Source organism: Drosophila obscura, unplaced genomic scaffold, assembly GCF_018151105.1.
Source record: "Drosophila obscura isolate BZ-5 IFL unplaced genomic scaffold, ASM1815110v1 contig_1, whole genome shotgun sequence".
Lineage (NCBI taxonomy): Eukaryota > Metazoa > Arthropoda > Insecta > Diptera > Drosophilidae > Drosophila > Drosophila obscura.
In genome coordinates this window covers 3,501,850-3,510,825 of record NW_024542679.1, presented here as the reverse complement: position 1 = coordinate 3,510,825, position 8,976 = coordinate 3,501,850, and positions in this window count along the sequence as shown.

Here is an 8,976-nt window from a genome sequence, read left to right as displayed (position 1 = left end):
GCTCTGACCAAGCTGTCCATTGAGTTGGCGTTTTTTTTTTTGTTTTGTGTGCCTGACCATTGGGCAGAGAGGAGTGGTGTGGCACTCTGCAAATAGAGAGGGAATCAGCTGAATAGAGGGTGCCGTATGAACGAACTACAGAGTACAGTTTGTAGGAGATGCAAGAGAAAGATCCTTTGATTTATGCCTTAGCTGTAGATCCCAGAATCAACCTACTAACCAGAGAGGTAAAAGAATATCCGACAGTACTATACAAAACGTAGTTTAAAACGAAAGTTACCAAGTACTTTTGTAGCCTATAAGTTATATTTAGAGATTCAATTCCCCCACATGAAAGCCTGAACCACTGCTCGAACCAGTTGCCAGTTGCCAACCTCCGATTGGGGTGCTGTGCGGGGAGGGAACACAGCAAAGCCGGACATCGAAATCTCACTGTCATGCCGCAAAAACCCCACACACAACAAAAAAACGCCGAAACACGAGCACGAGCCACGAGCAAAAACAAATACTAAAAAATAAGCGAAGTCCCACATTGTGTCCTGCCACAGCCATATGTGTGTGTGTGTGTGTATGTGTGTGTTTATCTCTGTGTTTGTGTGGCTGTCAATGGCGGATGCTGGCGAGTGCCGACTGCCGACCGCCGCCACGCTGATGATGACGATGACGAGGACGAGCACGAGGACGAAAGCGATCCTCATTTGTATTCCAGACGCGTGTTGCAATGCGAGCGTTGCATGGAATGCTAACGAAGCCCTGCCACCGCCCCCTCATGGCCACCCCCGTCATGCATGATGAAAGTGGGTGTTGTTTCTCGATGTGTGTGTGTGTAGGTCGGATATAAAGGACGATGCTCGGAAAAGTTTTTTGTTTTTTGTATACAAAAATTAAAGTCTCTGCTGGTACAAACAACTTTAACGGGATGTCAGGGAGAGCGAGATGGTGCGTGGAGGGTGTGGGGGGAGTGTAGCTCTGAAGATTGAGAGGAGCGTGCCCCAAAGGACCGGACCGCTGGCTAATTGAAAACAGTTATGTGCGTCATATTTCTCTTGAAAAAAGCAAAGAGTCGCCAAAGAGGCTGCTCTACTGCTGCCTGTTTTTGACAGCAGCCAAAAAGACTTGCCTTAAGTTCTCCCTTCCTCTCTCTTCGTACTTTTATCTGTGCTTTCGCTCTGTGCCTTTTTGTTTTGCTACTTTATGGCCAAGACGGCCATTTTGTTCAGCTTCCTTTGGCTCTTCGGCTTGTTCGACTATTTCTAATTCTACTTCCGTTTTGTGGGGGGTGGTGGTTGGCGGGGGACATTCATTTAAAGCCATTTCGATGCGGCGTCTGCGCAGTTCTTTTGTGGGGGAGATTTTTATGAGCCTTATCTGGAAATAGATCTCCTGAAGAAACCCCCGACCAAAACAAAAATCAGCTGATTCTTACACGCACACAAACACACACACACACTGAGAGAGAGCACTCCGGGAAGGACTTACACATACACATATATGTATGCATGTATGTATATGTAGAAGGAAGAAGAGGTCGGGTCGGTCGTAACTCACATTCAAATGCAAAACTCGTGCGAAACTCTCGCTCGCTCGCTCTGGCGGCGGGGCCACTGTCCTTGGCTGCATCCTTGCGGCACATGACGTCATACCGGCAGCGGCATCAATGTCGATTTGTAATTCAAAATTTGTTTTCGAATAGATTTTCCACTTACACATATCAGCGCTCTAGAGTGGAGAGTGTAGAGTGGCGGGGAGTGTTGAGGTTGGTGGCGACCAGAGTGCAGGGGGCGGGGGCGCGTTGTCAGAATTTCAAATTTGTTTATTTCGCCATCTCGTTTGCACTCTCCCGCGGCGCTCACTCTCTCTCTACCCGTCTCTTTCATGCCGGATATGTTTATCTCTTTCGGGTTTGGATTTCCATTTTTATGCAGCAGCCGTAAAAATTCAACAGTGTGCACAAAACAAAAAAATATAAAGAAAAATTCCACTGAGACAAACACACACATCTGTACATTTGTATGAATGGGATATTCGCCATAGTGTATGTGTGTTGCAACAACCTCTGTTCTGCGTAAGTGTGTGTGTGTGTGTGTGTGTAAGGAAGGGCAAGGTTACGCGACACGCGACGACGATGACGATGCTCCAGCAGCGGCAGCAGCGGCAGCAGCAGCGGCGGGACTCATAAACTAATTTATGATTATTACACAAGAGCTGATTTTTTATGCCCCTCAACGTATTGTACAGCACACACACACACACAAACGGTGGGTGGGGGGAACAGAAGAAGAGTTGCCACCACTTTCCATTTCACATCATCTTTTGGTGAAGCTCGCCCAGAACTTCATCCTTGAGGTAGATCACGGAAAAGTTTTTATTACAGCAAATTTTGTTTCTCGCTCTTAAACGTTTTCTTCTTTTTCTGTTTATTTTTATTTTTTTTTCAACTCATTTGTTACTTCTTCTTCACGCAGACACACTCGCAGACACAGACAGACAGGCAGACATTCACTGGCAGATTTCTTTGGGCTTTCTTTATTGTGCAATTTTATGAGCGGTATGCCATAATTTGTTGTTAATACGAGACGGAGTGTGGAGACTATCGTATCGGAACATTGACGCAGAATGGAGGCTCGTCTGCCAGCGCCCATCTCCCACTCGGGCTGTGGCTGGGACTGGGGCTCGGGCTGGTTGGCTCATCAGTGATGCAGACGAGCATGTGACCCAGTGATACTGAAAGTTTTTATGCATTTTACTGAATGAGAATGGAGATGGTAGATGAGATGGCTATGGGGCTGGGGATGTGAACTGTAGCTGAGAGGAGGATGTGCAGCCTTGCTCTTGACCTTAGACATTTGCATGAGAATCCGATAGAGTATAAAGAGGCTCGACTTGCAATTGATGGTTAAATGGGAGTACAGAGGTGCGGGAGTCGAAGGAGGTGGATTTTATGAGAAGAGCATGGAGTGGTAGAAGGGAAAAAGGGGCAGAAAGGTTTCATGTTTTGATAGGACAGAGATTCTTAGGGTTTCAATACGGATAAGAGTTCTACCTGTGGATCTATGGAGTGTCTTACTTAAGAAGCACATGAATAATTTAAGGCTTTAATTGTAGAAAAGTTGCATATATTCTTCTACTAAAGTATTCCACAGAGCTAATCTATCGATGTAAACCATTTCTAATCCACCATTAAACTATCATAGGAAACACTGTTAGCTATATTCTCCCTCATCCCCTTACCCCGCACCCTAGACTATGCCAAAAATGAAACACCCAATGCAATCAGCAAAACTTAACAAATTTTCTGACAAAGCGCCGCATAAGTTTGGCAGAACTACAGCTAGTAGTGTTGCTCACAAGGACTTCATCATCGATCATAATTTCCCACTGACTGTGATTTGTACCACAAGTCCTTGACCGAAGATGGAAAGCGCGAAAGAGTAAGCGAGACAGCGCGAGAGAGAGAGAAAAGAAAGCGTGAAAAAGGCGACAGCCGCCGCAGCAGCAAAGCGGAAAATGTTAAAATAACGCGCTAACTTGGTTACCAAGTTTGCGCATTTTTCACTCGCTTCAGCACCACCGATGCCCCTGCCCTACTCACGCGCTTCATCTACAGCTTCCAGCGATTCGACTCGCATCTCACAGACAGAGAAAAAAGTGCGAGAGAAAACAGGAGGAGGCAGGACCAGGACTAGGACTGCTGGCAGTATTTCCTTGCCCGCCTTCTTTTTGTGCAATGTGGGCAAAAGTTTGCCGCTGCCAGAGCGTTTATGCAAATTAGGTGCAAACGCATGCACACATCCAGAGATAGAACGGGACTGAAAGAGAGGGAGGGAGACAGAAGAGACAGTGGAGAAGGAGGGCGAGAGATAGACGCCTTTGGGCAGTCGACGGCGGCGGCGGCATAGACAGATAGACAAACAGGCGGACATTATCCTGGGCCTCTGCTGTGCTTCGTCTTCCTTGTCATTACTTTCACTGCAGACAAGGTCTCCCGCGAACTCTTTTCCATGTGATTTGTACCACTTAGAGTGGATAGATCGGGTTTGGATGGGACAGCAAAGATTTCTTATAGATGGGATGTACTTTTGCAGAGCAGAAAGCAGTCCTTAGGGTAGGAAATCATTAGATTGCTGTTACTATGGACTTTCTTTGGATAATTATTATTCCCATTCCCCATAGATAGAATCTAAGATAAGATTCTCTGTTTTCTGTGCGCTTCTCAATCTTATAAGAATCTTTTTCTGGGTTAATTCAAAAGATTTTCTTAAGATAGGATAGAAATCGTAGGCTAATATGCACTTTAAATTAAATCTCCAACCATATTATTATGTGTATCAAGGAAATCTATTAACCCTTTCCAATTATTTGTAGCTATTTCAATCTGAGTTGCCCACAAATCAGCAGAATGTCCTTTCTTCCTATTATCCGTATTGCATTTCTCCCTCTCTCTTTCTCTGTCTCTCCTGTGTCTCTCTGCCATATCAATTCATCATAAAATGAGATTTATGACAAAAACAAAGGCCTTATCGCAGACAGTATTTATGTAGACAGGTTGCAACGCCCTCACATCGTTCCCCTTCCGCTATGGGAGACATCCCGACAGACAGGCACGCCATTCACCATTCACCCGAAATGACAAAACACACACGAGTGGAGCTGTGTGGATGGAGCTGTGGCGACAGTCGCTCGTTCGTTCGCTCGATGGCCTTAAAGTAGCCATAAATCGATAAGAGTTTCAAATTTAAATTTTGCAGCCACATCAAGCATACGCCTCGTAGTCGTAGTCTCGTAGTCTCGTAGTCACCCACAAGCTTTAATTAACTAATAGAAGAAGAGGCAAATTATCAAAAGGAAAGTAAATTGGGGAGGAAGGTGTTTCAGCAGAGAGAGAGCTATATAGAGTGCCAGTGGGGGGGTGTTGGCTATTTCTCTCTCTTTCTCTCTCTCTCGCCCTGTGCACCTCAATGCCAACTAGCAATTATTTATTATTTCGGCGTTGCTTTTGTTTCCACCGTTGAACGTACACGTAGAACGTGCCCCATCGTAGAGATTGTGGTGTGGGGTGTGGGCGGAAGGGGGAAGGGCGCACAAACCAGAAAGAAAGGAAAAACTGTGGCCAAAAGGAAGAGCAATACGCATGCGTCCGATTTCCTGTTGCTGTGGCAACCCCCACATGGACTTACACGCACACACACAGACGCCAACGCAATATTTGAATATTCACGCATACAATAAACTAAACTAGAAAGTGGTGGGAGCGGGGTGGGGGGTGAGGGGTGAGGCAAGCTCACCAAGCAAATACGCGCCAGTGAGCTCCCTTTTTGCGTGAGGACTCCACTGTATTTGTTTGTTATTTGTCGCTTGCCACAGTGTGCGTGTTTATATACATATAGCTATATGTGTATATATGTATGTGTGTGTGGATGTCCTTTCAACCCCCAAGGAGGCAACGCACGTTCGTCTGGGACCCCGCACTCCCCCCCACTCAGAGCAGGGCTACACCTTCAGAGTCTGGGTGTTGGATGTGGGCTCTGTGGATGTTGCCATTTTGTGTGTGTTTGGGGATCCTTTGGACATTGTCGCCAAATAGAAAAAGCCTATACGTGTGAAGGATATACAAATACAAATCTGTATGGGTGTATGTATGTATGTGTGTTTTTCTGCAGAATAGATATCTTTATTTCCACCCATTTGCCATTTCCATATGCAATTTCTATTAATTGTCTGCACATTGATTAGAGTATTTGATTTCTTTCTGGTGCTGGTTCTGGTTCTGGTCCCATCAATCTAGCATTCTTATCGATTTTGTACGAGTATTTTACTGGCATAGGGCGCAACAAAAAAAAAAATCACAAAACATGCAAATCAGTCGATAGATAGGCCACCAGGGAGATGAGGATGGGCAGCACGAAGACCCCACGGCATGGCAAAGGGTTAGGATTGACGGCATTTTCAGACAGCAGCAGCAGCAGCAGCAGCAACAGCCAGACAGACAGACAGACGGACAGAGACACATGCAAACACAGACAGACTGTGGGACAGGACGGACAGACAGACACGACGCACAGATAGATAGGCTGAAATGTGTGCAGATTTCTATCTGCATATGTATATTCATATGCCACACGAGCGAGAGAGAGAGAGAGAGAGAGAGTGAGTGGCAGCCAGCACAGAGGCAGCCAACCAACGGGGGAGTCGTTAGAAAAAGTGCTGGCGATAGGCGAATGAAATATGACAGCAGGCAGGTCTTAAGGTAACTCAAGACGGGAACACCTTGAATGTGGAGTAAACCCAAATTTTTTTTTAAATTTAAACCTTTGAGAGAAAACTTTTTGGGGAATACACAATGGTAAATTGAAAATAAAGTAAATACAGGTTCAGATGTATTCAACTAGATTATGATAGTGGGGATAGATATACAGGATATATAGGAAGCTTTTTACGCGCCGAGTCCCAGGCAGAGATACGAACCAACCGAGGGGTGCTGGCGCATGACGTGCAATGTTTAGCTGTTTATTAAATTTCCACCGATATTTAAGCCTCAACTTTTAGTAAAAAGAAACATCTGATATCCGTTTGTTCTATCCCTCTTGCATTTGGACGGCTACCCCGTCCATGTCTGCCGCTCGGAACGCATATTTCAAGTGCCGGGCATACATAACCACAATACACGTTTACGACACACACACGCAATCTATCCCCCCAGCTCCACGCTTCATCCCCCCACTCTCAGTGGATGCTCCACTCTACCCTTACGTGCTGCTACCTTGTATTTCGTTATCAATAAAGCGAAATTTAGTTTTGATTTCGTGTTTGTTGTTGTTATTGAAATTCATTGAACCAATTTTAATATTTTATTTGTTGCAGCACGCACACAGGACACAGTAGGAGGCAGCAGGACAGGACATGACATGGAATGTGGAAGGTGGAAAGTGGAAGAGGAAGTGGACGAGGAAGTGGAAAGTGGAAGGACACCCAACTAACTAACGGCATGTGCAACCCTTTCCATCGGTGTGTGTGTGTTGTGTGTAAGTATTTGCATGCGTATGTTCATTTATACTTGAGTGCGGAATAGTGTGTGTGTGTGTGTGTATTTTTGTGTGTGTGACTATTTCCGGTGGACGCCATTGTCGTTTCAGTCGTTGTTGCTGTTGTTGTTGCTGTCATAATAGCGGGCCTCTGTTTCGGTTTCTCTCTGTCTCTCTCACTTATGTTCGTTGTTTCGCTTCTTTTTTTGGCCTTTGTTTTTGCCCAAGTTTTTTGTGTTGTTTTTGCGCATCGTAACGAAATTTGAATATATTTTTTTCCTACTACTTTTTTCTTCTGTATTGTGCCCTGCAAATGGATTTTTTTCCACAGATTTTCGATGCTTTTTTTCGGTCTCTCTCTCTCTCTCTCTGCCTCTTTCCCTCTGAGTTCTTTATCTGTGTGAATGTGTGTGTGTGTGTGTGTATCGCTTTGTTCGCTTCGCTTATGATACCGTTATGATGTATTTTATTGCCACAACAAAACCAAAGCAACGCAAACCCCCCACTCAACGCGAGAACCAGCCCCCTTCCCCTTCAAGCCATGGGAAAGCAACGGAAACCGGCGACATTGTAAATTTTCTGTTGCCTTTTTCCCTCTTTTTATTATACCCTTGAAAAGGGTATTCAAGTTTTTGAATTGCTTGTAATGCAGAAATAAGACAGTTTTTTCTGTATTCAATTCCTTGACAAGCGATAGAATATTGTTCTGTTCATAAAAGAATCTCTAGACAAATCCCTCTCTTTCATAGACCAAACAGATCAATATCGGATCACTATATCATATCGGAAACCAGGTTTTTGTTAGACAAACTTATTATTAAATATTATTCAAGAAAAATTAAAATTTCATGTGATTCTTTATAGCTTAGGAAAATTTGATTAAGATCGGCTAACTATATCATATATCTACCATAATAAGCATGAATCTGAAAGGGTATCTGAAGCTTCGACGCGACAAAGCTCTATTTTCTGCATTTTTTCCCTCTACCTCTTCTTACTGTTATTGTTGCTGTTGGTGTCCTGTGGCCATTATAGAAATTCTGTTATTCCTATTCGGTTTTTGGGTATTTTTTTTGTCCTGCCTGCGTCCGAGGTAGAGCCTTTTTTTTTGGTGTAATTGTTGTTGTCTTTGTGATTTGATTTAATGTTGATAACAATAACAGCAACAGAAACAGCAAACAAATACATGTATAAATAACCCGAAACTTTAACAAAAACCCACAAAAAAAAGGCAAAGAAAAAGAGTTGGTAAGGGGGGCGGAACACGGAAAAGAAAGCAGGGTAAGGGAATGAGGAAAACTTTCTTTCCAGCTCATTGGCGGAGTGCTGCGGGAAAGGGTTGACTTTTATAGTTCTGTCCTGATTCATTTTGATGGCCCTAATAACCGAAGCTTAATGAGCATAACAAGTGGCTGGGCTTGCCGGCAGGAGGATTAGGACTCCGCAAGGACAGCACGACCACAGGACACATTCCCATTGACATTTACTCTTTTCGTGTACACACATGTGTGTATGTGTATGTGTGTGTAGGTTGTGCGTGTTGGCCAACTCAAGTTGTACATTTTTATTATTTATTGTTTGACATTCAACGTTTTCTTCATCTCCCCCGCTGCTATGCTACTATGCAGCTTATGTAAGCCCCCCTGTGTCCACTCCCCTCGCCCACTCGAATGCTCTCGTTTCTATCGTAAACACGCAAATAGTTGGTTGGTTTTACAAAAGTAAAACAAAACTCTGGTTCTAAGGTTAATGAAGACCCACTTTAACCCAGTAAACGAATGTTGATTTAGTGTACACTGCAAAAAAAAAGGAGTAAGAGTTTCTGGAGGGACCTTTTTTTTGCCCCAAAACAAGAATCGCCTTTCCTTAAAGCTGTAAGCTGTAATGCAGAATCATGCATGTAAATTCCATAGTCGTATTATCCCTCGCACAAAAAGAAATCCTTGAAATAAGC